At 40.8% G+C, this 27,876-nt stretch overlaps 1 protein-coding gene across 4 annotated transcripts in view; it reads right to left on the reverse strand.

Annotated features, from left to right (window-relative positions):
* Positions 1-27,636, reverse strand: part of CHRM3 (cholinergic receptor muscarinic 3) — a 292,590-nt gene extending 264,954 nt beyond the window's left edge. For 2 of the 4 annotated variants that reach the window (XM_075089413.1, XM_075089412.1), the window contains exon 1: positions 27,464-27,636. The gene's annotated coding sequence lies outside the window, so the exon portion shown is untranslated. The remainder of the gene's footprint in view (positions 1-27,463) is intronic. The other 2 variants (XM_075089415.1, XM_075089414.1) reach the window with 1 other exon arrangement.
* Between the last annotated feature and the right edge of the window lie 240 nt (positions 27,637-27,876).

Consider the following 27,876-nt stretch of genomic DNA (forward strand, 5'->3'; position numbering starts at 1 on the left):
CAGCCACCAAGTGTACTGCTTTGTCTGCCAGCTACAAACTCGATTTAGCTACTATACCAACTAACTTGTTATGCTTACATATAATTAGATTTTACCTTCAACTGCTTCAACTTCAGCTATCTAACAATTCATGTTTCAGCGTCAAATATATAAGCAACACCCATGTTCCATCATGTTCAAGGAAATTATTCCAACTAGGGGATGTAGTTTATTAAACAAGTCACTTCATTTTGCAGGATATGTATACTTCTGTTTCTTTTTTTCAGGTACATCATGTACTTTTCTGCTCAGTTATGTAAGAAGCACAACCATCCTACAAATCCCGTCCCTCTGTCCAAAGAGAAAACACTGCTTATGCCAGCACGAGAGCCTCTCTGCCCCATGCTGCACACTGCTCCTTTCAAGCAAACTGTCTGCATTTGGGAGATTCCTCCAAAGACTTTTTCCCTTGCCTTGCTTCTGTTAGTTGCTTTGGGTTAGACACTATGTATGTTTTGGATTGAAAGTTAGATAATGGCCCTATGCCATGAATCTATTATTATTGTCAGAAATAATAGAAATTCTTACTCTATATCCCCCCAATGGAAACTGGGATTTCCTTTTCTCAGACTGGTTCTCAGACACCATTGTGTTCAGATATTACTACAGAGGTTATACTCACATGCTTTGCAATCCCTTTTTTCATCAGTCTCAAATATGCAAATAAAATCAAACAGAATTTTGAGCTTTTATATGAAGCTAATAGCACATATATTGAGTGCTATATTACTCATTTCTGTAATAAACTGACGTCTGATTTGTTGTTCTTTCCTTAACTGCACGCTAGCAAACAGCTGTTGGCTCAGCAAAACCCAAATCGGTACCACCTTCCTGCAGATCTCCCCTGTCAGTAATTCTACTTGCCTCTTCAGCAGCATACAGCAGAAAGGACTAAGAGATCAAGGAGTAGAACTCAAGTTTCAAAAACATATTTTTTTTTAACTAAAATGCATTACTAATCTGTTTATAGATACAGCCTTGTTTTTCTACAGCACTTCTATTAATGTGAAGTCTTTGATACAGCAAGTAGTATGATGAAGCAAGGGGAGATGTCACAAAGCGTAATACGAAAATGCCTAAGGCACAGGGGCAGGAGTACTGCAGATGCTATTACAGTTTTCGTAATAAATGTCCATCCCACACTATTCCTTTCATATAGTGGATCAGGAGGATATGAACACATGATCCTTTAGATCTCTCTGTGCCTCCCATGGTAATGGGGAAGCTGCAAGAGGAATAGACAACGCGGCTGGCTGCACCAATGGGCAGAAGACACTCGTAGCTAACAGCTAGCACAGGATTTTTTTTATTTTCTTTCCCTTCCCTTAAGACATCCTTTCTGCCCCCACTTTTCTGTGCCGCTAGTTGTAACACTGTATTGCTGCAGGACAACGGCAGGTCCAATATTGCGCTTCCCGAGCCACTTGCTCGTCTCTGAAGCAAAACTGCGCTCTACTAAGGAAGTCAGATGCTAACAGGTACCACTGAATACGTACTTTGCACACTCATACCAGAAGTATTGTGAGATCAAAGTGTGATAAGCACCTGAGATCTGGACCCTGTTTTGAGCACTCACTGAAACGACTGAGTATAGCATCAGTTACACCAACATTAAAAATGAGACCCAAGGCTTGGGTCAGCCAGGACTGTGAACTGCCCAGAACAGCCAACCTCAGTTTGCAGAGGAGACAAGTGCACCCAGTCTCCTTGCTCCCAGCCTATCCCACCTCCCATTTGCTAAAAGCTTTTATGCTGAGGAAGGAGTGAACTGCCTTTTTTTAATCACCATAACAACCAGGCCAAAAATATTTAGGGTTTTTTTTTATTTTGGGGGGGGTTTTGTTTTCTGTTTGAACTGACTACAGAATAAGTGAGAAAGAGATGGCAGAGATGGCCAACTGCACGTATGCAAAAAGAGAGGGAAAAAGTGCTGGCAGCAGCTGCAGCAGCACCACAGGCCTAAAGGTTTTGAAGTCACGAATACTTAGGAGGCTTGCAGAGATAGTCAAATACATATCAACTGGGTTCTAAGAAGTTCACTGGTGAAGCAAATGTTTGGGAGGTGGGAGCATTATGCAGTTCAAAGCACCCTTACAGAACTCAGATGGAAACATTTTCGCTTGCGAGCTGTTTTTCCTAGGAGCAACGCAGAGTTATTGAGAGAAAATTCTGAGATTCTGATGCTATGCCTTACTACCATCCAAATCCATGGTATGACAAGACTTGTCTCAGGATTTCACCATGCAAGAACTTTTAAGTAATTCATGGTGCGGACAGTCAGAAAGTCAGATAGCCAGGAAAAAAAAAGCACACAAAAGACCTAAGACAATGTTCAGCAGGAAAAGTTTTAACCATTGAACAGAAAATAATGCAAAAATAAGTTCTTTGTCCACACACACGTACTGACCTCAGGAAATGCGCTGCATGTGAGGCAGAAGAGAGAAAAAAAGATAATTTTCAAAATCCTGTAGAAGTCTGCTTTCAATAAGTATACAACACTGTTTGCTTAGTTGCTGGCTGGACTTAAACCATGACACCGGACCGAAAACTAAAATAGCATAGTGATAGAAAAAACCACGAGATGCACACCAGCACACAAGCCTTATTTTCCTTTTTATTTTCTCCCTTGCACAGGGTGGAAGAGTACAAGAAGCAGCAGAGTACTAACAATGCTGCAGTGTGATCAGCGCTGAAATGTAACAGCCTCAATCTTCTTTTAATGTAACAGGATTTCTATTGTACTAAAATATTCAAAACAGCTACTGAATTAATGTTACCTGAATTAATTTTTCATTCCTTATTTTTAAAAAGTTACTTGAATAACATAATGGAGACAAAGCTGACAGACAGCTGCATTTTGACGTTTTCTTTTCAACTGTTTAGAGGCCACCCATCTATTCAGAGGTGCTGAATGGGAACTGATGAAGGTAAAAGTAAACAGAGGTTTTCTTCTTGAAGAACTCCATTTCTTTCATCAGACAAATTTTGAGGAAGTGGCCATTCCCAGCTGCTCAGGGTTGAACAAAGAGTCCCTGGCAGCATTTGTGCACATGCAGTGGGGGAAAAAAGGCATCGCTTGTGGATACAGACCAAGACAGATCTCCCTCCGCTCTGCGGCTCCCATTTAGGGTTGTTGCGATGAGGAGAAGCAGCAGCAGCGGTTTGGGAAGTTTAACTAAGAAAAACAACAAAAAAGCCCACACAACTACTGCTAATAGCTAACATTACTGAAAGATTCTTTAGGCAAGTAGTTTACAGCTAGGATAATAGCAGAAGCATCTAAAACCAGCATTTTTAATTAAATCTCATTAAATTTTTAGAATATTTTTGTGGTCTTAAAGCACAGGAGATCTTTCTTGACTGAAGCTTCTTTAAGTGAATATAAATTATTTAAGCCTCACACAATTTGAATCCTCACTTAGGCATTTATATACAAATTAATCATAGTTTCTTAGAAGGAAATCTTAAATTAGATGTCTTCTGATTATTAGTGCATGGGGAAAACATTATTCCCCTAGAGTTCTCCAAAACAACTAGCACACTGAGGTTAACATGTCCATATCATCAATTCTTCTTAACCATGGCCATAAGGTCTTAGACGAGGGTCTTCATTAGGTCTTCCTTTGTATTACTGTTCAATGAGAAATCAAATGTTATGGAGAGGTATTTCTGCTACATAATTTGTTAAAGCAGGAGGGAGGGGGCACACAGAATTGGGTAGATGCCAAACACAATGCAATGCAACAGAACCCCCTTTTAACCAAACCCACCTTCTTAGTAAGGCCATCATACAATTTCTGTATAGACTAATTAATCACAGAATGGTTTGGGTTGGAAGGGACCTTTAGAGGCCATCTAGTCCAACCCCCCTGCAGTGAGCAGGGACATCCTCAACTAGGTCAGGTTGCCCAGAGCCCCGTCCAACCTGACCCTGAATGTTTCTAGGAAGGGGGCATCTACCACCTCCCTGGGCAACCTGTTCTAGTGTTTCACCAACTTCATCAAAAAATTTCTTCCTTAAATCTAGGCTAAATCTACCTTCTTTTAGTTTAAAACCATTACCCCTTGTCATATCACAACAGTAGTCAATAGTCAATTTAACTGTAAAACGTCAGGAACGTTCCTTTGAGGTATAAGAACATTTCATCAGACTTTGAGGCCAGAAGTTACTATATCTTTACACAAGATTTTTTTCTTATCTCTTGTATGTTGCAGATTTCATTTCAATAGTTTATTCTGCTGTATTTAATCCTGCCAGTAGTAGGGTGCCTGAGCAGACCTGCCAGCACAGCAGAGGCATGATGAGGAGTGCTGGGGGCTGGAGAACCGCCACGGATTCTGGTAACTCATCCCTGCTGATGCTAAAAATCTGGACCTTGCTCTCAAGTCAACCTGCATCTGTCTGCAGCGCTATAAGGACGAATACTTTAATACTTGGCTTTGTCCTCAAAATTCCTCTGCACTATTATTGTGTTAACTTCCAAGCTTTGATTTGGTTAGCAAACTGAGCTCTGAAGTTTTTTATTCAGAGGCATTTCTCCTAAATCCTTGTTCATGTGTTGCTCTTAATTTCTTCCTCCTTCCCTAACACTTCTTTTCAATAAGAATACCAAAAGGGGATGCTGTCTAGGGTCAGCCTCAGCAATTTGCACCAGCTTTTATTTAGGAATATATATGGACACCAGTGTGTGCATGCATATATTTGTACATTCTCATATATATTAAAAATGAATACACAAATATCACTAGCAATTTCTTCTACAGCACCACCTAGGGGACCTGAATTAGGTTACCGGCCCTTTCAAAGTCCAAGTGTTTCAGACTGTGCTTCCCAGCCCAATGACTGGGGTCTGCCTTCCTCGGTTTTATGAATCGGCTGCTTCAGCTGTATAACTCCTTTGATTTCACTGTCATAGCTGTTTACTGTTTTGATAAAATGTGTAGACAGGGTAATTGTCAATTATTTCATCTTTGTTTCTAGATCATTAACAAAAATTATTTTAGGCTCTGAAGAGATGGACAGGCTTCTTTTTGAAGAGCCACTTTTGAGATGGCAGCCTATTTTTAATCCATTTAGCATATGCTTTATTGATAATGTAGTTAGTGCAGTAAAGTGATGAGCACATTCCCAGCTTCCGTTCTTTGCTTCCAGGACCACTTACACATTTTATATTAGGACTCACTAGAAACAACACATAACCTCTCCTGGAAGCAAGGAACAAAGGCTGCTCTCTCTCTTCCCAGCGAGGGCCAACAGACTGCTAAATTCATTGCTGCTGCTGCTGCCTTCCATTCAGTACAGGTAAGGTACCTCGCTGCAAAGGAACAGCTTTCAGCTTTTCAGGCTGTTACAGGGGACTGATCTTATGTCTTTCCTCCTCAAGCAGGTGATGTGATCCTCAGGCCACTCGCATAGTTTCCCTCTGAGTGACCTTCCTTCCCTTCTTGGCTGTACAACCTGGGCTGACTTCCCAGTGCCTGCCTCAGCCAGCTCTTTTTAAGCTCTTACCAGGGCAGCCAGAAATCTCAGAGGTGACAGGGGCCGCCTAAAGCTTTGGCAAGTCTGACAGAGTCAAGGGAAGAAATGCTCTCCTTCGATTTACAGAGAAAAGCAAACAATCAGAAAGCTTCCTAATATTTTTTATTTTCCCTCCAGTTCATACTCATTCACTGCAGACAACATTGGGTGTTTTCTTTTTTATCCCTCCCTTCCCAAACCACTTAGTACTAGTGGGTATGCAGCCATACACATGCTGCTGCACCGTTCCCTGTATAGTGGTGAAAATATTAGAGTAGCAAGACATTTTCAGACTCTGCCACTTAAGAAGCAAGGTATAAATTTCTATAGACAAGAGATTGCTCAATTCTGTCTGAGCTGCACTGTAGGTGCTCTTTTTTTTTCTGTTGCATACAGTCTTTTACTAGAGACTGAAAATAGTGGCATAACACAATTATTCAAAGGAACAGTAACATTTAAATACATTGGGGAGGAGTGGGGGTCTGCACCCCGCAAGGCTGAAAGCCAAGTCCCTTATCTTGCAGACTTTCCATTAGTGTGCCTTAAATACTCGACATAGGCACAGAGTGGACTAATTGAACTAGTTACAGTTGAATTCATCTCCAGGATGAATTTAAAAACCAGATAAAGAACAACTAACTTTTGCAAAATAAGCAGGTTTTAGAAAATGGCAGAGACATTTTACTTTGGGTCTGCTTTAATTTACAAACAAGCTAGGACGCAACACACGCTAACAACTGCCACGCTTTATGCAGATAAAAGCCAATATGGGAGGCAGAGCAGCAACTTTAGCAATATACCACAAGTATTCAGATAGAGATTAAAATGCCAATCTCAACTAAACTGACCTCATTCATTTCAATTTTGCATGATTAAACATGTCTATTCCTTCCTCTACAAAATTTCAGAGTAAGTTATAAATTTCATTTATCCCAAAAGTATTTCAGACAAAAAAAGTTGACTAGGACTTATATTAAACCGTGAACACTGTTGGAAGAGCTAAAGAAACAAGGAAAAACTGCAAACACCTCCTTTCCCTTCTGTCCAAGAAGTGAAACATCTCCTAAATGTATCTTTCAAAGATAATCCATAGGTCAGAAGTATCACTTTAAAATTACTTCTATGACCACTACATTTCACCCTAATCTCAAGCAAACTAAAAAAACCTGCTGTCTTTTGACACTAGCACCTTTGGAGGCAGTTCTAGATGTTGGCCACAGTCTTAGTTTAAGGCTTATATTCTAGTCAGTATTTTCAAGTTTTCCCATGAATATCTGAAACTACCATAATGATTTATTATTTCACAGGAAACTAATCCAATAAGCGAAAAGCATAAATTTCTAAAAAAAAAAGATATCTTAAATGATTTTTGATACAAGCTTTTTCAACTTACTGTATTCTATTTCTCAAAAGTTATGTTCATCTTTTCTATTAATGGTTTTATATATTTTTAAGGAAATATGCAGTTTGAAACTAACCAGCTTTTCAAGAAGAAAAAAAAAAAACCGTTGAAAATTAGAAGCAAGGTACACTAACAATTTATTTTAAGATAGATGTGTGTACATGTGAGAAGATTACCGTATGGTGATGCAACCTTTGTTTATGCTTTTAACAGAATAAGCAAAAATAATCTACTATAGCCAATGAGGAAAAACAATGGTACTCGTGTCAAGTAAAAATCTGTTCTAGCAAAACAACTATCAATATAACTACACAGTAACAAAACAAGAGAGATGTGTACCGGTTAGGAAATGTTGAGGAAAAAATCTCAAGGTCTTTTTTAATGTGCATTAACAAATGATACCACCTATCTGAAGCCAGTTTTGTCTAGTCTTAAGAAGAAAGCGAATAGCGTACATAAATTGGATGGAAATATCTCACAGACTTTACAATACCTCACCAGCTTTTTTTCCCCTTTTTTTTTTTTAAGTTACATAAAAGCTTGAATGCTTTCATGGCATTCCAGAGTGTTTAACAAATTCATACATTGGTGAAGCACAACTATGCAAAACCTTGTACAGTAAAACTAAGCCAGGTACTTCACACCATGCAAAAAGATGTGACAAATTCTCAGATGTCACAGACATAAGCTTTGGTAGGGCAGCAAGAAAACAGTTTGTATTAGGTAGGTACCTGAGTGGAAGAGAACCAAGCAGCGTACTTGGAGTGGCATCTTTATGGAAATGGCCATTCATGGACGTCAGCACTGCACCATAACCCCACGAGCCTGTTAGTGAGAACCATTACACAGGTGGAAACTTCTGAGTTCTACTTTCAAAGCAGGTCTTTGTTCATTTGTAATCAGATATCTGATGTCACCCAAAGGGATGAGCCTTAACCTTGAACGAGCAGCAAAATTTGATTTTGTTTCAGACAACTGTATCGTGCATGTGGTTTAAATGCATCACCTCCTATCCTAAACCGTCATATGGGTAGATTTTTACATTTCCTATATATTGCCTCAGAGGCTGCTATGCTTCAGGAGCGAGTGAGGTCATCCTTGTAGTCTTTAAAGGTTCAGCTGCAGCAGAAAGCCTTATGCTTCAGCCACATCCAGTCTGCTTACAGCAACAGCATTCCTTCCGCGTGATACCATTTCATCTCCTCAACATACATGGATATTACTAGATTAGCATAAATATGCTTGTAGTATGATTTAGCCCAGTTTGGGAACTAGAATGAGGTATGGAAACATAAAACTTCCCATGTCACATGTTTCATAGACAAACTTTATTGCAATGATAATAGTATCAATAATTTCTCAACTATATATTAGAATGCATTATTAAAACATATCATTTGTTGGTATTTGTTGAGACAGTCTGTACAGTAATCATATTGCTCAGATTACATAGTACTTCATAGTTGCTCCAATTCAAAATGGTTTCTGCTAATAATAAAAATACACATTGTTTAAACCAGTATGCAAGATAAAAGAATCATTCCACTGTTCACAAAAATAATTTAAGCCATTAAATCTTTAGCTCACCTGGTGCAGCTTTTCCCTTTTCCAAACGGTAATTAATTAAAATAGAACTTGAAGAAACAAGAGAATTAAGAAGTCCATGCCACACAAATCTCAAACCATGTTAAAGTGGGAGCGTCTTCCAAAAATTGAGTGTTTTGATTCGGGCTCCTCTAGTACTGATGCCATAGCCCTAGATTCAAAATAAACTGGACTTAACCCAGGTATTCTTGCCTTGTAGTCCATCATGGATTCAGAGTTCAAAATAAAAAAAGTAAAAATATGATTTTGGAAAAGATAAACGCTTCTAAGACTAATTTAACACGATTCTAAAAAAGAGCTAAAACAGAACACACAAAACAACAAAAACCCAAACACCCCACCATTCCACCTCAGTTCTTGCACAGATGCTGCAAACCTGAAAGACGTAAGCACTTGGAGCTGCACTAACAATGCTCATATACCTGGATAACAACAGCCACTAGCTTTTCCTCTTAAGCTTTTTATACAGGTATCAGGAAGAAATTTCAGTCCAACATATTAAATTTAATTGGACCCTGTTTCTACAGAGGCAAATTCATTAATTTCTATTGGCTCTTACAGAGGAAGAATTCAGCACATATTTTCCTTGAGCATGCTGCCGGGAAAGCACTGGGCACAACAATTGAATCTATTCCAGCTTCATTCATCTCAGTTAAACACCTGATGATCAAAAGGATGTTCAACTTATTTCTCACAGATCTACACTGGCACCCCAGAAAAGGCTATTCGGCGTCCAGAGTGACAAACCAGGATCGTTATGAGCTTCATATGATGGTTTTACAACTCTGTTACCACTGACTAGCATCTCTAGTTGGCTGTTATTTCTGTGGCATAGCAGCACACCAAAACTGACACGTAACTGCAGGCACCTGATCTTCAGTTAAATGCAAATCAAAAAACAGGAGTTGAGGAGAGGCTCAGTAGTTACATTTTGACAGTGCGTAAAAAGCCAACATCCTGCAAAACCCTGAAAATATAAACAAAAGGATACGTTTATAACATAATAACACCTTAAGAGAGGTCGGGGTGAGACCACAGTTTTTCTAGGCTCTAGATGTACAAAGCACCTGGAAGAGAACAAAAAGCAGGTGAAGGAAAGATGAGGCAAAACACAGTAGGCAGAGTATTTAGTCAAATGCTTTTCTCATTATTCAGTTCCCACAACAGAAGCTAACAGAGACTTTGAATGAAAGAGTGAAGGCTTCCAGCTCCTCAGTCTTAGACAAGCGTTCACCCCCTCCTGGTACCTCAGGGAAACACTAACCGTGTTTTGCAATCATACTCGTATCCAAAAGAAGCAACGAAGCTGCAGTGGAGTCTTACAAAAGCAGTTTATAACCCCAAAATTGAACTTCAACTTGAAAGCTGTTTCAGTTTACATTTCAACTCTTTGTTTCACCCATGAAAGTTTCCACTTGATGCTTAAAATAGCAAAGACGGAACATTTTTGTTTACTTCCACACAAGAACAAAATTCCCTGAGATATCAAGGCAGTGAAGAATATACGTACACGCGAGAGAGAAACAGCTTCTGTGGTCAAATTATTCAGGTTCTTTGTATATAGAATTAGGTAGAGCAGGGAGAGCTTTCTGGTATTACTTTTTTGTCTGTTGGTAGAAAGTAATTATTGGCAAACTAATGAATGTAATTTTCATATTCCTGCAGACACATATAAAAAGAATAAGAAAATTATTTAAGAAATGCAACTACTATACCTAGAGTAACCTACAAGAATGCATATATACCCCGACAATTTGGCCTTGACTCATTCCATCATTTTAAATGTAATTATGTAGGACTCAGAAAAGAGCTCTTTTCCTTCTACTCCCACTTGCTCGTCACTGCAAGAAAGCTATCATCTGGTCCTATGAGCAAAACATCTCTCACATAACTGTACGTGACGACAAGAAAGGAATTTTGAGCTTCTGAAGACATACTACATCTATGCACATGTAATTAAAACTGAAGAGAAGAGCAGTCACCATTTATGGAAGCTCCTGCCAGACTCCTGCAATCTTGGAACATGAAGTAGGGGTTGCAGAACTGTACTTACATACACATACATTTATGTATTTAGTCATTGCTCCTGAAAGAAGGTGCTAGTAAACAAACAAATCCCAAGAATATAACCTCAACTAAGATTACACGTGAAGGGTTTTTTGAGTTGGGTTTTTGGGTGTGGTTTGTTTTGTTTTGTTTTATTGGTGGTTTTTATATACATATTTTTTGCTGTGATTTTGTCAGCAAAGAATTTAATTTGCTTTATGTCTTGAAGCGACTCCACTTTTAAAACTCTTGGATTGTCTCTTATATAAACACAAAAGAAACTCAGAATTATAAATCTTTTGTCTTTTAAATAAAACTGTGAAGCCAAGAGATTTAATTAGTTTTGGGGGGTTCAACTTGAACTATTATTGTTCAAGATTTTTTTTCTGGCAAAACAGAGACGAAACTGAATCATCTTCTGTCAAACAAATACATTATTTTCAGCCAACTAGGAAAAGGCATATAAATACAGATTTAGGTTTGAAAGACAAGCTGATGCACAGAGTTTACAATTGTCACTCAGGCCAAATGGTATCATCAGAGGCAGCAGGGAACTGAACCTGTGGGTTCAAGCATACATTTCTGACTTCCCAAGAGCACTGAAGTTTGAGACTACAATGTTTTCCTTGGCAGGGCTTTTTCCAAAGGTTTTGAATGATGAACAGGAACCAGGAACCTGGAACAGGAACAGAGACTGTCAGTCCCAGCTGTTCTCCTGCCCTTGCTGCACAGACAGCCCAGCTACTCCTGAGGTAGCTCCACGGTTTCTGCATTCTAGTGTCAAACGGTTTCAGACAAAGCAGTGGTACCTTCAGTTCGCCTGAAACCCCCAGGACAAAGCATAACACTTGGAACGCTGCTTAGTGGTCTACGTGGTGACAGCAGGGGGCACAGCTACAGGACAGCCATCTCCCAAGTCACTCTCATGCAACTCTTCCCTTTATGGGACACAGGCACTGAACCCTCCCACTGACGCTATACCACGTGATGTGAAACATATAGAGAAAGAAAATGTCTGACTTACAATTAGGACAGAAAGAGGGATGCTTGTAAAGGAAGAAAGAAGGATGTGACAGCAAGACTACAGTTCTTGCTCAGGTGGACGGTTAGCTGGTTAGGCAAGGTGTAACCATGACGGGCCAGCAATGCAAACCAGAAGAGCTGGATGGTTGGGGCAGTCTCCCAGGGAAATGACCACAACAATGTTCAGAGCTCCTTAGAACAAAGCATGTGATGCTACCCTGTATGGTGAATTAATGATTTATCCTAAGCTAATGATTTCCCCCTTCTTATCCAGGGATGCTCCAACCACTGTTGAGTTTTGTGGATGGGCAGGCATTGAGCTAGGCTGCTTCTAAGCACTAGTCCAAAGGCTTCTCCTGAGAACATATTTTTTGCCTGATCAACTCACCTCTTGACCTGCAAAGATGTTTCACCCAGCCTTTGGGCTAAAGGACAAATCTACCTAATCCAAAGCAATTTTGTCACTTTATTTGCTAAGAAAGCGGAACAGCTCTTAAATCATCTTTTCTGCTTCCTTTCCAGTATTCAGGCTGACTGCTTTCTACAGTCAAAAGTAATCTCATAGCAGAAACTCTTCCATTTACCCCAAAAGGGGATTAGGGCTTCTTGGAAACATTTTTAAAATAAACAGTTTCCTTACCCTGTTTAAACAATGATTGTTTAAGCCACGGAGTCAAAATGACTCAGAGGAGTTGTACTTGTCATTGTACAATATTCAGCATGATCTACAATGTGACCAGGCAGCAGTGACCTGTATTAATCACAGGCCAAAGTATAATTAAGGTAAAATTAATGGACTGTGATGGTCTGGCAATTGCTGTCCATGTTCTCACCCTTTCTGCTGGCTTGCCAGACTACTGTGCTTCTGGTAGAGAAGTGGTCTGCAACTGAGGCAGAGAACAAGAATCCCTTTGCACAGAGCAGACTCATAAACAGACAAAAAAATGGACTCAATTTGTGCGAGCGTACGGAGGAATTCTTTCCACCCTGATTACGGCAACAGCTATTGGACAGAAGAGCACTGGCAAATCTACCTAATTCAAAACTGCCCTGTCACTATGATCACCATGAGTTAAAAAATTGCCTGCTAATATACTATCCCTGACTGTAAGGAAGAAAACATTTCACTTCGGATCTGTTATGTGATTTAAAATACCATGTCTTGTATGAAGAAATCTGTAATCTTCCAATATCAACCCTAATTCTGCCTTTCTTCCCCTATACAAGAGCTTCCAAGTGCCTTGGTCCAGAGTCACCCGTGCTCACTCATTTTTTCTGAAAAATATGCAATTCACTTCTCTCCTGTGACATACTTCTGGTACTGATTGCAGTCCACATTAATGGTGAAACACCTGCTATACTGACACATAGCAGTGCTGACTTAAATTTGTTATTGAAAGATTTTTCAGCAACCCAGCTTGGGGAAATCTTTGACGACTACAGCCTTACAGTTGAGTGAGAAATATACTGCAGCCTCAGAACTAAAACTGCCTCAAGAAAAAAAGCTTTAACAGATGGCTGGGAAACTGGAAACCCACTTCCTAACTACTTCCTCTAGCTGAACACCCGGAAAAAACATCATCACTTGACCTGCCTCGTGGTCAACATCTCATGGAATTAACTGCCACAGAATAAATCAAATTCTTGGGTGGGGGCTAATTTTTTGCTGAAGCAGATTAGCAGCTCCATTTTTCAGAGGGCAACAAAATGAAACCCTTTGCCTAAATGATTCATTAGTAACAGCAGTTTACAAACTCAAAAAAGTATTGAGATACAGCTGTGTCCTACCATGACGGAGTCATGTTAAGATTGTATACAAAGACTTTCAGAAGCCAAATCTTGATACTTCTCCCTCATTGCAAGGTGCCTATGTGAATGTTTACATGTGTCCAAGTCGGGAATACATGCTGGTGAACTATTTCAACACCACTTCCTATTATCTCACGTCTGCCTTTGCCTTTAGACTCCCAGTCCCTCACTATGAGAAAGTTTCTACTGTCTCGTGGAAACTGAAAACATCTATCTAGATTTTCAAGGCGTAATGATAATGCCAAAGTTTTAAAGCACATGCTTCAAATTCATGAGTGACAGAAATTTAAAACTTCCCCAGTTCCTCCTCATTAACCAGAGTTATTATAAGCTTTAAACTCTCTTGGGTGGCCAGCCTTCTCTGCGGTCAGACAACTGTCCTCCTCTCCCTTCTCTGAATTTTAACTAAACAGGGAGGATTAATAGAAACAGCAAAGGGGGAATCCCATAGCACTAACTCAGTGAAAATTAGACACTATTGTGTCCATCTGCTAAGTTAAAGAGTTCAAATGTTTTCTGAGGTGATAATATAAGCTGTCATGGACCTGCAGAGATCCATCGGTCGTGTCTGAAAAATCAGACAAGTTCCCTTGACTGCAGTTAGCTGACTGATTTTTACAGGCTTTGTCAGAAGAGTAAACAAATTTCTCAGTCCAGAGCTATATCTCTCAGGTTTCTGTACTGAAGTTATTAGGCAATAAAGTTGCTTCATAGCGTATGAAGTTTCATTCACTTAAGCTCAACTCTCATTACAACAGTTTCAAGGAACTCCTGAAATATAGGATTGGCAGTCGAAGCTTCTAAATATCAACATGCGGATTCACAACTCAATACTTACACACTTGCTTTTCCAGTATGGAAACTGCAACACAACCGGCATTTTCAGGAACTTGTATATCAGAAAAATCAACAAACAATGTAGAAGGAACACAGAAGTGCAGGACACCAAGGGTGTGCAAAAGGAAAACGAAACAGCTGGTGCACAGACTGCCTACATATTGCCTTTTTATATTATTTCCCCCCCCTCCAAGAGGCCTAAAAATCTTCAGCTACAGGTATTCAAAATTCTCAGGGCTGGCAGAACCCGAGTGCACAGTAGGTGTTCTGTGAAAGGCTGAAGATGACTTTGAGGAGCTACAAATTGACGTAAGTAAATGTGAGCTAATGGGATGTGACTAATTCATAGCCACTCAGACTCTAGCCCACATTTCATGACATTACGCTCTTCGGGATAAAATGTTGCAATATATCACTTCTACGACTGTTTGCACATGATATTTGCACTTACAAAAGCAAAAACCAGCCTTTCAGTCAAACACATTGTGCACATACAACTTTATATCTTCTGGTGACAGCACAGACTCATGAATAACTTTCATGTTTTAATGACTTTTTCTTTGCCCGGATCAGAAATTTTAGTTAACTTTATATGACCATCAGTTCAGGTGAAGTTCAGCTGAATAACAAATAGTAACTATTTTGCTACATGTAGCAGACTGTGCAAAGCATTCTGCACTACATTACCGCTGAAGCTATTTTCACACATTTATGTGATATCCCAGTGACATCCATGATAACAACTCAAGTGGACATAACAATTCACTAATTCCAGATAGGATTTAGTAACAAGGTAAAGCCTTGCTACTAAATAATGCAGTCTAGCAATCTATTAATCTCATTGGAACACTGAGTCAAAGCTGTTGAAAACTGCTTAACTGATAAAAGTCACCAGATGCTCATCTTTTTGTTCTATATATTTTTCAGCTTTCAGTCGTCATTCTCTCTGTCCAAATTTTGCTGAAAAGATAAAATGCCAAAACATCACAAATCTGTAACTAATCCTATTCCTATCATGGCAGTACTATATCAAGGACCTTTCACTCTTACAGGCTGATTCAGAATAAGACTTTCTTACTTTCACACGCACGATACAATTGGGGTTTAACCTGTAGAACTTCAACTCCATTTCATGTGCGCCATTTCACTCAAGTTTCTCCAACGATTCATCTTTTTTCCACACTTGAGATCTATTAACAAGCACAGTCAAAACCAAAACTTCCTACCTGAGGCTGTGGGTAACAACCTCTATTCTTACCATTTTGTGCTTAATTAGCTATTTAGAATATTTGTTCCAGTTCCATGACTCTCGCAACTAAAGTCGTAACAAGTGTTAGCATATATACGGATCACTGCATCAGAAGGAAATTCCTAAATAGCACACAAACAAGAATATTTGGAAAAATTATAGAGCTAGCAAGCAGAGAAAAAAAAAAAGAGGAGACTAGAAACTCAGAAGGGAAATAATCCTCACATGAAGGGTTCTGGCCTAGTTGTAACTCTGAACTAGGATCAGAGGAAGAATATTGCTTAAGCTTATCTACACATGAAAATAGCTACGTGTATTATAGCTTTAATCTCATTTAAATTAATATAATTTAACCGCTGCAAATAGTTTGGGGATATTTATTTCAATTTATTTTGCTTAAGTTGATTAGGGCAGGCCTTGAAGTATGTTTTGCACATGTACACTCCACACATCATTGGCCAAAATGAGACCAACTGGCCACATAATTCTAGAATTCACATTTCTTTTTCATTTTAACAAAAAGTGGGTAATATCTTTGGTAGAAAAAAAAAATGGGAGGACTTTTGAACTACTGCTACTGGAAAACTCAAAAAAATTGTTATAAAGAAAGTATAGAAGTAAAACCGAGCAGAAAAAAATATACTTTTCATTGTCCAAGCTTAAAAAAGGAAAGCAAAGGAAAGTCAAAGGCTGAAGCAAAATCTCAATTTGTCCAAATCCAAACCAAAAAACCCCCAACCTTTAGCACCGTAACGGTGCTAGGTGTCACCCCGCATCTTTAAGGCAGACAGAAACACAGCCAGATTGTGCATACATACAACTACCAAATTTATTAACCCTTCTACACTGCTTCCTCTTAATGTTTTACCTTTTAGGTTTAACTTTCTGCATGAGCTAGCCAAGCATGAGTGAAGCTTTCCTGCATCTATTCATTGCTCTTAATCATTAATAATCCAAGACACTTGGCATCGGAGTTTGGCGGGTGAGAGGGAACGGGGGAGGTGTTGGCACTAATGTTTTCTGGTACACGCATTCAGGCCCAAGCATAACTTGCCATCTTAACAACTAGAATTCTCCAGTTTCTTACAGATATGTTTCTTTTTAGGACTTCTGCCAAAAAGAGTATGGTAACTATCTTGCATTCCCTAACGTGCTGATATGCTAACTTGGAACTGGCCATGAGTTAGGTGCACAGCTTTCCACGATCCATGCAGAAATTAATTTAATAATTTGATATTGTAGATTCATCCCAGTCACCAATGAATTCGCCAAGCTTTGCATTTGTTTACAATGAGATCAGGAGCAGGATTACCAATTGAAAAAAAACAGTGAAAGGCCATCAAAAGTTATTTTTACTATAGTAAAAAAATAAATGCATAATGAAGGAAAATAGCTGCTAAACCAAAAAAGAAACACCAACACAGTTTCAAACACTGGGTGAAATAAAAAATTCTAAGTATTTGAAAGAAACAATCTTGAAATTCAGGTTTTTTGTTATGTCCAACATTAAGATTCAGAAACTCCCCATATGACACTTACAACGCCTGATTCCAACTACAGTACAGAAACAGGAGCAAAGCCATGCACCTCACACAACCACAGAAGGCTACAACACAAGCGTTCTCAGTATTTAACTGTTCTTGTCATATAAATCAATACACAATGCAAATAAATCCTTACCCATCTCATTACATAAGCCATATCAAGGAGACGTTCCCACCTTATAAAAAAGGAAGGATGAGGTTTTGTTTTCTTTAAAGGAACCTTTGCTCTCCATAACAGCTATGAAAACATTAACTACAATGAAATTCAAGAGAATCAGAAGCAAAACTGTACAGCTGTTGTAAAATGAACACATTATTCCTAGAAACAAACCAACGAACCTATCAAGTGAAATGAGTTGATGAGATCTGACACAGAGAAAGATACTGGTCACCCACGAGACTCACTGCACCACGGAAAGTTTCAAACTGAAATAACAAGGATAAGACCTATGCATGCTCATATTGGCAGATTGCTGCATATGAGACTTTTACCTACATTAGAAAGTACTCAGTACCTTACAAATTGTTTCAATTTCAATATTTTCTTCTTGGAAACAACTTATCTGATCATATTTATCTTTGAACCTCCATTTTCTTAACTTGCAAATATGACAGCAAGTTAGAGTTGGGTATGTGTGCTAATGTTGTGGGAAATAAAATAGCCAAGATGTGCTTTTTTGTGTATTATTTTCTTTCAAATGAAGTTCAGTTGAGATTATATCTGCTTTTTTAGGCCTCGATATCTTCAGCTATATCCTGGATCTTAATGGATCTCCTGATCATTGCTGTCAGCCTAGAAGTCACATAATCCTCATCCTTCTGTTTCAGGCATTTAAAAGTTTGACTTTACCATACCCATAAATCAGGGGCTGCTCCTGGCAGCTTACATCAGCAGCGGATTTGCTCACAAGTGAAAAGCTTCAGCATGTAGAGCTTCACAAAGATACTGCACTCCAAGTGCCTATTTACTGAACCATATTTCTGGATGATAGACTCAACACACACTTACTTAAATGAGTGGCTGAGAGTCCTACATTAGGTTTTTTCAACCTAATTCAAGAAACGGTTTAGTACAAATCTATAAAACTAAATCCATGCTTGCTTAGCATTCCTGAAGAGAAAGTCTTTCCAGAATCATGATTTTTCATTTTGCAACTGAATATTGTTATCTGGGGAAAAGGCAGGGGAGCAGCCTAATATATACCAGTAAGACTCATGCTATCTATTCAGCTTCAGTATTTTATTCGTGGATGGTAATACATCACACTGAATGCAGAAGTGAATATAACAGATGACATTTTTCTTCCCCAATTGGATGGAAAGGTAAATAGCTTTAAAATTCGCTTCTTCACAGCTTGTAAGTACGTGCTTTTAATGATGGATCACTTGGGTTGTACTTATAAGAAACATAGCTCATATAAAATACGATCTTTAGAACCACAGTAATGAAAATTAGATTTGAATTAATGCTTTAATGAAATGTTTACCAGTAAAATAAATATCCAGTATCTTTGATTACTGGGAATGAATCTAAAACTTTTACATCACCACAAAAAACTTGTCAGTTCCGAAAGACTTTGGACATTAAAGAAAGAATCACATCAGTTTTGTGTCCAAATTCATACATATATTTGTAACTTAGCTTAAATTCTCTCCATGAGATCCAGCTCAACCTGGAAGCCTTCAAGCCAACATGATTTCAGAAGAAAAATCAGAAATTTCTAGACAGACCACAGCAGAAAGTAATCACAGCTTAGGCAGTCTTCAAAGACTGACTGAAAGGTTTCTATGCATTAAGCCCACTTTGTTGTTTTTTTTTTTCTTTAAATCTTCTACCATTTTTCAAGGATGAACAAACCTACTGCTATTTTTATGAATCTTTTTTCAATCTTGCGTGCACATTTTTGCCTCTTTAGCGTTCCCTTTGGCAAACAAACGCAGCTTTCACTGAGTTGAGTGAGAATGAAAGTTACTGATTCAGTAGTGAACAGTATAAACGCTGTCTGCTTCTGAAAAGTACATTTCATCTTCACAAGTATCTGCACCTTCCATGTACTGGCTTTCACAAAACAACTGAATTTTTTGAATGCAGATAAGTAAAGGGAAGAAAAGTAATAATCACTCATATTTTTATTTGGAAGCCTTAGTAGGCATTATACTTTCAGTGAAAACTGCACATATGACTGAAAAGAAGTCTGACAATCCAAGGCACGTACCTATCTGTCTATCAATGGGAAAGTCAAACATTGTCTTCAGTTTTGTTTACATTCCCTTATCGCACTGCAGTTTCAGACCAAGGAAAGGAGAACCAATACATCTGCCTACCACGTCATCACTAGCCAGTAGCTTCTGAACTGCAGCTTCCAGAAATGAAGCTACAAATTATTCTCATTGCTTTTCTATTTATATTAGTTCCCTTTCCATTGTACAGCATTATTTTTAGCAACTATTTGCTATAGCACAACCCTTTACCCCTAGATTTGTAGTCCTGTGAGCTTCTCTTCCACACGCAGCTGAAGGTTAGCCCATTCAACTTCCTGCTTCAATGTAGACCTTTTCCTTGCTTTCAATAGCATTTGTTCTAAAGTCATTCTTTGTTAGCTTTTTTTATGCTGCATCCAGACACTAGAGATGTTCTTTTTCTGTCTTCCAGGGAAAAACCTATGTTCTTTCACTTAAAAGTGAACTTTTCCATCTCTTTCCATAGGAAATCCAAGATATTTTTACACAAAACAATAACTAGAAAAAGAATACAAAGAAATATGAAACAAACATCTCTATCCCCCACCAAGCCTCCTTATCAGATTTAAGTCTCCCTGAATTTAACTCAGCATCTCCAGACCCACGATGGGATTCCAATTCTTTTCTCTTCAGTCCTCCTTAAGAGACACTTTGTTAAAATGACTTTGCTCATTTTCTATTTATTGGGAGATGCTTTCTGCAATAGGTATTTTAGAAAGATATTTACATACATAAATATTCCAGGGATCATTTGTCTTCCAAGAACCCTGGAAGTAAAACACTCTCGGCATTTCTTCACTATAGGCTTTTGTAAGGCTCTTTTAGCTTTTATTACAGAATTTTCTTGAAGATTTCCCAGTTAAAGCCAGATGACTATGCTAATAAAAGCAACAACCAAGAGATACAACTTGAGGAGAGATTTTAAGCATTGACTGCTTGAAAATGGTAACTTTGACATTATGCAAAGGGCTCTGGAAGGCTCTCCCAGAAGAGGTGTTCTGACAAGTGAAAGCTGCAGAGTTGAGGCCTTACATGCAATTACATTTTCAATATTTTCTTTCCACCAGTTATCACATGCAAGCTTAACAGTCTGGCCAGGGGAACCAGAGAAGGGCTGGTGGGTGGTGGGGGCACTCCGTATAAGGAAATATACTTTAATAATATGCAGAAGAGCCAGCACTATTATGAAGCCAACCGCTGCATGAGATGAAGCAAGAGTCCACAGAGTGACCCTTCCTCCCCAGGAACCTGCCACATCCTTCCCAGGATCTCTGCCACAGGCATGCTCTTCCCTCAGCACCTGGAGTCATGGTGTTGCATTTTTCTGGGCCTTCTACCCTCGCCTTTCTTCTTTTCCTCTGTCCTGTGTACATGCAAGAGTCACAGAGTGCTGGGATACTCCCTTCAGACTTCCCTCCTAAAAGCACTACTTCTCCTTTCACTATCCTCTTCATTTCTTAACTTAGTTTTCTTGTTGTTACCCTTCACCTGTGCTTATACTCCTTTCTCACACAGCCTTCTTCTACTGCAATCAACATCCTCAGAAACTTAGCTCCCCCTACAAATTTATAAGCTTTCACTACCTCAAAATCTATCATGGACGATAACACCAATCATGGACTCGCAGTCCGAGACAGTTCCGTTTTATTCCGCTGTTCCTCAGGTATTTGGCACTTCCACACCCCTTATGCCTCCTGATTTTTGTGTGTGTGTATATATATGGATTAATTCCTTTGTCTGCCTGTCATCAAGGGAGATGACAAGGTGAAATGCACATAGCAATCCATTTTGATGAAAGAGAGGAGGATGCTTCAGCTGGCGAAAAAGTAGAGATAAAGCACTACCTAATTCTGACTTCATAAATTCAGATTGTTTGATGTCCAGCTAATCCTGAAACCTACTTAGGGTATTCCCACACATCCACTTTCAGGGCTGAAGAACAGCCATCCTTTGAGATTAGATGCAGCAGTTTATGGTGAAACATCATTATCAGAGATAAAAATCTGCAGAGTATTTCACAGGGTCATGTATTTTATCTCTGATGAGACACAGTGGGCTGTAATTATTTTGTTAGAAGTATGCACCTTTGTACAGCAATTGGAGATGATTAATAAAAAGATAGTTCTGAACATTTTCAAGTTCTGTTCTTCCATGACAGTTTTGAGTGTCTGCATTACTACCCTTCTTTTTAAAAGAAAGTTGCTTAATCCTTTGTATAGTTCTTACTATTGTGCTTATTACATATTGAAATTGAATTTTCGTACTAATTGTCTGAAGTGAAGTTCAAAAGGATTTGTTGCTATAGCAATAGTTCGTGTTGATTCAGAAATTAATGATAAAAGAAGTGGCAATTAGTACTATTAATTTTTACTTGAGAAACATGGGAGAGTGCTAAAAGGCTTCTGGTCAAAAAAAGTAGTAAGATTCTACATAGGTGACCAATATAGAGCTTGCAGCTATAAAACCAAGTCTTTCCTGACAAATTCTATACGCATAATGGATATCTCATGCTGCAGTATGTGCAGCATAAGTGTTGCTGCCTTAATACTCCAAGATGGACCCAGCCTCTGTTGTTTCAGGAAGCCCTACAAGAGCACAAGGATATGCCTGCTTTCATACATAACGGCACCCTGTGGGACAAGCTCTCCTACGTTAGTATAAGGAAGGGTAATTCAATACTTTTCTCTACAGATTTGACACCTTTCTTCCCGTGTTTTACAGTGACCTTTCATTTGCATTTTTAGTGAATGTGAGTATGTTGCTTCAAGATAATGACCTGCTCGCTCTCGTTCTTGAGTAATAGTCATGAAGCCAGTATTTTCAAGGTTGTATGACACCAAAAGAAGTAACTAATATTCCATACTAAGACTGCTATTATCTCACCAAATGATTTGGTATTGTTGCAGCCCAGTACCTTCTCCAAGGTATTTAAGATCTTAGAGAGAATTATCATTGGTTTTTTAGGCTTGACTTGCTATTTCAATCCCACGAAGAAGAGTGTGGCTCTACATAACTGCTTATATAGCAAGGCTGAAGGAGGTGCAATGCTTTGCTGCTTCAATACATATTTTGAAAGATTTTTTAAAAGTATTCCTTGACTGCCTTAATAAGGTATTTTCTGCTACTAGAAACGTAGATAATTACTGACCTCAATAAATTTACTTATTTCACAACGAAATGATGGCGTTGTAGGCTAGTGGCAGGTTGCCCCTCAGAGCTATTTTATAAATCCTCATGGATCATATATAACATTTTTTTCCCTTCAAGACTGTCAGGGTTATTTCCTTTAGAAGCTACAGATGATACTTCAGACCTTCATGCAGGAATGTTGGGAAGATTTCTTGAAAACTGTTAATTCTAGATGTTGGAGAGGCCTTCTGCTTAGGAGAAGGACAGGCAGGAGTAAGGAGGCTGCAGGACAATGCATGATGTCATGACTCTGTAGACTTGACCTGGAAAGAGGTCCCTTTACATCCCACATGGAGCTCTGAGGCCCATGCAGAACCCTTTGCATTTGCCTCCAGTACACTTCATGCTGTCAAGTAGGGTAATAATGGATAGAACGGTACTCATGAACACAGCTAGAGCTAAGCAGGCAAACAACATTGCACAAAACACCTCAGCCAACCACAGGCATTGACATTAGATCATTTTCTTTAACAGAAGTGAGGCACATCAGAGGCATGTCACGGAAATTCCAAGCACTTTCATTTTAATCCCCTCTGACCCCCCCTCTCCCCCCGATTTCTTAATCCGCAATGTATTTATAAATAAGAAGGAAACCTCTGACTTTTTGTATTAGAAGCTTTTGCATGTCACGATTAGTCTTTTTCCATAAGGATATACTGGGAATGCAGAAGGAGAGATTATCATCTACACATGCTGGGAGATTATCCTTACATGTCATCACACTGCCTTCTCATTTAGAGGGGAAAGAAGGAAAAAAAAAAAATCAGAAATAGCCATTATTGAGCACAATTCCATGAACTGTTGAATGTAACTGGACAATCCTGAATCCCTCTATCACATTCACTGCCCTGAAAAGAGCTTGCTGCAAACTAGCAGAGCAGCCACAACCTTGGGGAGATCAATACCAGGCATAATGCTCACAACAGAGACCGGGCAAATTATCAGATGGTTGGTCTGCATAGACCTCTGCGATACCGTGGCTACACTGCTGTATTGCGTCTCGCTAAATGAACAAAACCCTGAATTTGCTTGCTGGGAAGTTTTGTAGATTAAACAGGTAGGGTTTTGTTTACTCCAACTTTAGAACAAAAGCACAGAAAACAGAGGAGGAAAGGTAATGGCATTGACAAGTAGCTGCATTTTCAAATCATATCCAGGAAGACATTTTCTCATAATCCATACTGTAGCTGTATTATTAACTATTTCTCTGCAAATATCTCAAGATTTACGTAAGTATCAAACTCCCTCTAGCTCTCATTTCAGCAACTGAATATTTATCATCTGTAATATAATTTATATCTTTTGGTTCTGTTCTTCCAAAACTCTTCTAACCATAGAAAAGACCTTGCCTTCAGTTTGTAAACATTTAATTAAGAAATTCACTCAAGTCTACCTTCCTTTACACTGATTGATGTCTCCACCATGAAACCACATACTTGGAATAGATGAAAGGGTTAATCTTCCATCCTCTCCTATTTTACACACAGTAATTTTAACAACTCATGTGCAGGAGAACGGCTTTTTCTTGCTCTCACTGAATCTCCTCGCCGGGCTGCACACAGAAGTTTGCGGTCCGATGGCACTCAACCAAGGCACAAGGAGTTGAAAGTGTCGCAGCGTGCTCTTATCCTCTTAAAGAACTCCTGAGCATGAAGTCCCAATCTAAATACAGCATGCCAGGCTTATACTAAATTCATTCTGTTGTGCAGCCCAACGCCACCAGGAACATACCCCAGTGCATATTCTACACCACTCTTTGCTGGATGGACCGAGAGGCACAATTCATGTGTCTAGAGGTGTAGTTGATCCACACGCTCCCAGCACCTCTAACGGACAGAGTTTCACACATTACAGCAGCTGTGCAGTCTAGCAGAACTGACGTTCTTCCACTGAAGGAAGACATAAAATGAAGTCATGGAGGATGTGGCAATGCTGTTGAATGAATTTGCAAAACAGACTACTATTGGTGTTACCAGGCTCTTTTTCACTCCAAACTTACAGATCCATTTCTGCATTTGTTACATATTCAAACTAAGGTACTTAAATACAGCTGAGGATACCGATAGAGTGGCTTTGCTTATCCTTCCCCACATATTCTTATCTATACTGCTCCTTATTTTACAGCTTAATTATATACCTGCATGAAATGAAAAGCTGCCACTACAGCAAGGGATACTAATAACATCAGTAAACTGTTCTATCATGTTATTTACTAAACTCAGCAGCCACGCATTTACATGCACTGCGCAGAGCTTTCATTGCCTTCAGATACCTCACAGATACTTTGTCTCACCCTCAGAGCCCCACATCTGCTCAGAGCACCACCTCTTCTTAATGGCAAACAAGCCATGATATGATACTGCACAAAATTAGAGTCATCCAGGTCACTTCAAACTTTCTTCTAGTGTCAAGCACCTTTTGCACCCCTTCCCCTTCTTTTTCAAGTCACACAACACTGCGTAAGCACAGTAATTGCCGGCACAAAAAGTATGCATTTAGACTTTCTGTCTGCTAAAAATCAAGACTGAGGGAGGAGGAAAGGTATGAACATAAGAAACATAATGTTGTAGTATTTATGTGGGACGAATTTTCATCACCAGATTTTCCTTCGGCATTTCAGGATTTGGTCCTGAAAACATTCCTAGCATTAACACTGAAATCCAAATACTAATGCGAGAAAGGGAGGTCGGACAGCTTTGAAGCAGCAACTGTAGCTTCAGAATGAAGAGCATTGGAAGTGGGACTTCTTTTTTAGACCAGCTTACAAATTAATCAAGACATTTTAATCCTTAACACTGATACTTAGAACCGTAACTTAAAACACCATTGAGCACTGTGTTTGTGATGGTCACAGTTGGTTTTCACCATGAAAACCTACTTCTGAGACTGCTACTCTAAAATACATTGGTAAATTGTTGGATTGAGACTATATTACTACAAGTAAGACGAAATATAAATGTCCTTCAGTAACTGAAATACAAATGGATTGCACTTGACAATATACAGGTAGATGACATAAAGTACACATCTGGCTTCCTCCAGAAAGTTGCTATTCATCTACTTTAAAATGGCATGAATTTGCACCTCCCAACAGCTTCTATAATACATTAGGTTCTGTTTCTTTTGAATGAAACGTGAAAGAACACAAAACCGAATTTCTGGGTTTGGTGGCAGAGTGCAGCTGGTAGAAGAAAAGAAGATAACTTGCAACCTGTTTTGATATAGCTGGCAGCAAGTCAGATAAATTTCATACTGGATTATCCCTGGAGTATTTCATTGCTTTACTAATAAAATCCAGCAAAACCGCTACATCTAAAATAGTCCAATAGAATGGTTTTCAGTGTTTCAGTTAAAGTCAACCCATTCTTCTTCTTCCTAAAGCTGACGTTACCCTGATAACATGCCCACAGCACCAAAGTAAAAACACATTACTTTGAATGAGATTCAGCACTAGAAAATGTAATCTTCATATTGCCCTGCAGGGCAATAACGTACATGTAAAAGCTTCTGGGAATAACAGAACTATTAAAAAAATACAGGAAAAAAAGAGAGCAAAACATGAAAAACTTTTTAGGACACACAACATCAGAAAACCCTGAAATACTTCTTCCATGCCACAGAGAATAGCTACCACACGAGTGACCGGCTTGCCTCCATGCTGAGGCACATTTCTGAAAGCCACCAAACCGGGCTTCCATTCTGGAGGAAGCAGCATTACCTACTGCAGTCCTGGTCCAACACAAATAAGCAAACCAAACACTGTCAGAGTAAATATACAGACGTAGACAAAATAAAAATCAATGTATCAGTCACACTTCGAGGTGTATAGGTATGTAAATAAATAAATAAATGAAATGAACATTTTGGTCATTGTAGGGTGTAAACACAGGAAAATATTTTGCTTGGGCAAAAACATCTTCAGGACATATCCCGGCTTTTGTTTGCCCTTTTTGTTTTTTTTTTAAAGTTTCTTGACGTGTGTCAGCAATATTGAAGTTACAGCTCTTCTGTCCGTGACTACTTCTATATATGGTCAGCACCGATATTTGCTGGGATTTGCATTTTTACAAAAGTAATCCCATACAATCAGAAGCCTGTTAATCAGTCAGAAAACCCACACGAGCAGATCCACAGCCCCGCACACACGAGCACGTTCGGGCTCCTCTGCCCCGAGACTTCCACAGCGAGGGGAATACGGCTCTGCTTTTCAGTAAATACTTGGGCTCTCCTTCAGCCCCCGGCTGCGGGTGCGCTGGCAGTGTGCACCCTGCCCACGGGCGCCTCCCCGCACTCCCGCTGCCCGGCAGCCCGCACTCCGGCACGGCCCCGAGGAGCCTCCCTGAACCAGAAAGGGGGAGACACCGCGCACGGTGCGCGGGGACGCTGCGGGGGCACCGACCGACCGGCCGGCTGGCGGGGGCGCGCACCGGTGCGCGCTCCCGCGCTGCCCCAGCAGGACGAGCCCGGCGGCCGGCGGCACGTCGAGCCGCGCTCCGGGGCTGCCGGTGCGAGCCGCCGCAGGACGGGACGGCCGCGCTGTTGCGGCCGCGGTCCCCGATGCCGCCGGCCCCCGATGCCGCCGGCCCCAGCGGAGGGACGAGCCCACGGGGGCGCACGGCGGGGCGGCCGGCGCCTCGCCCCGCTGTCCGAGGAGCGCAGCAGCGCCCGGGAGCGGCCGCTCCTCCGAGCCCCGCGGGGACGGGGACAGCCCCGCCGCCGCTCCCGGCGCCCCGAGCGCAGCCCCCCCCGCCGCGGGCGGACGGCGAGGAGCGGGCAGGGGATCCCGCGGCTCTCCGAGCCGCCCCGCCACGGGGACCGTCCCCACAACTTTCCCCGCGGGGAGCGCCGCCGGCCCGGGCGGCCCCGCACGCCGCCCCCCGCCACCGGCCCCGCCGCACGCAAGAGAGGAAAAACAAACAAAAGCCCCCCAGAACCCCCGGAACCGGCGTTTCTCTTCCTACCTGCCCGCTTCCCGACGGCCCCGCGCCGCGCCGCGCCGAGCGCTCCCCGCGGCGCCCAGGTGGCGTTAGGAGCGCGCTTCCCACGGGCGGCGCGCCCCCGGCGGCCGGCACATCCCCCGCCCGGCGCCGCCGGGAGGAGGGCGCTCCGCTCCCGCCCGCGCCGCCGCCGCCGCGGCCGCCGCCGCACCTGTGCCCGGGCAGCGGCGCCGCCTCCCTCAGTCCCGGCCCCGGGGTGGGCGGGGGCGCGCCGCAGCCCCTCGCCCCGCGCCCGCCGCCGCCGCCGCCCTCCCCATGCAGCCGCCGCACGAGGGGCTCCCTGCCGCCACCGCCCGCCGCGCCGCTCATTGGCCCGCCCGCCGCTGACCTCACCGGGCCCCGCCCCGCCCCGCCCCGCCCCTCCCGCCCGCCGCCCC

This window comes from Phalacrocorax aristotelis, chromosome 3 (genome assembly GCF_949628215.1).
Source record: "Phalacrocorax aristotelis chromosome 3, bGulAri2.1, whole genome shotgun sequence".
In the NCBI taxonomy this organism is placed as follows: domain Eukaryota; kingdom Metazoa; phylum Chordata; class Aves; order Suliformes; family Phalacrocoracidae; genus Phalacrocorax; species Phalacrocorax aristotelis.